Below are 580 nucleotides of genomic sequence, written 5' to 3' on the forward strand. Positions count from 1 at the left end.
TTTCTTAATGCTATGTTCAAAAAGTCTCGATAAATTGGCCTTGTTAATTAGTTCATTTACAACATCGCAACTTGCGTCTTTTTCAAAGACCGTGCGAGTTCGAACCCCCTGCTGCGTTTTGAGAAGTGGGTGAGAGATACCCTTTGAAAACAACGATGAGGAAGAGGAATCTACAGACGATTCTACTTGATAAAACAAAAAGTACTGTTGAAACCCCAATTTCGTTTCCTTCACAAAAGGCGCCGGCCATGGGGCTCGAACCCATGACCACAAGGTTAAGAGCCTTGCGCTCTACCAACTGAGCTAGGCCGGCTGATGCTATGGGGAGGGAGTATTTTAATTATCAAGAAAACTAATGTGAAGAATTCATTATATCTGACCCTATCAAACGGGCGAACAAGCTTTGAACGAAACTGTAGAGCCATTCTGTTTTCACAGCCGCAGGTGGAGAGGGGGGATGGCATGGAAGCCCATGAAATGAGGCAAAGTTGAATGCAAGTGTGGAGCTAGGGCAGTAGCACGCTTCCTGCCTGCACCGACTCTCAGCTCTCCAAACGTGCGTCGTGTAGCCACACGCGTA

At 46.6% G+C, this 580-nt stretch overlaps 1 non-coding gene across 1 annotated transcript; it reads right to left on the reverse strand.

Annotated features, from left to right (window-relative positions):
* Nucleotides 1–240: 240 nt before the first annotated feature.
* Nucleotides 241–313, reverse strand: TRNAK-CUU (transfer RNA lysine (anticodon CUU)). The gene has a single exon. It is a non-coding gene; the product is annotated as a tRNA-Lys (tRNA).
* Between the last annotated feature and the right edge of the window lie 267 nt (nt 314–580).

The sequence above is a fragment of the Adiantum capillus-veneris genome, chromosome 15, assembly GCF_014529385.1.
Source record: "Adiantum capillus-veneris isolate H3 chromosome 15, ASM1452938v2, whole genome shotgun sequence".
NCBI lineage: Eukaryota > Viridiplantae > Streptophyta > Polypodiopsida > Polypodiales > Pteridaceae > Adiantum > Adiantum capillus-veneris.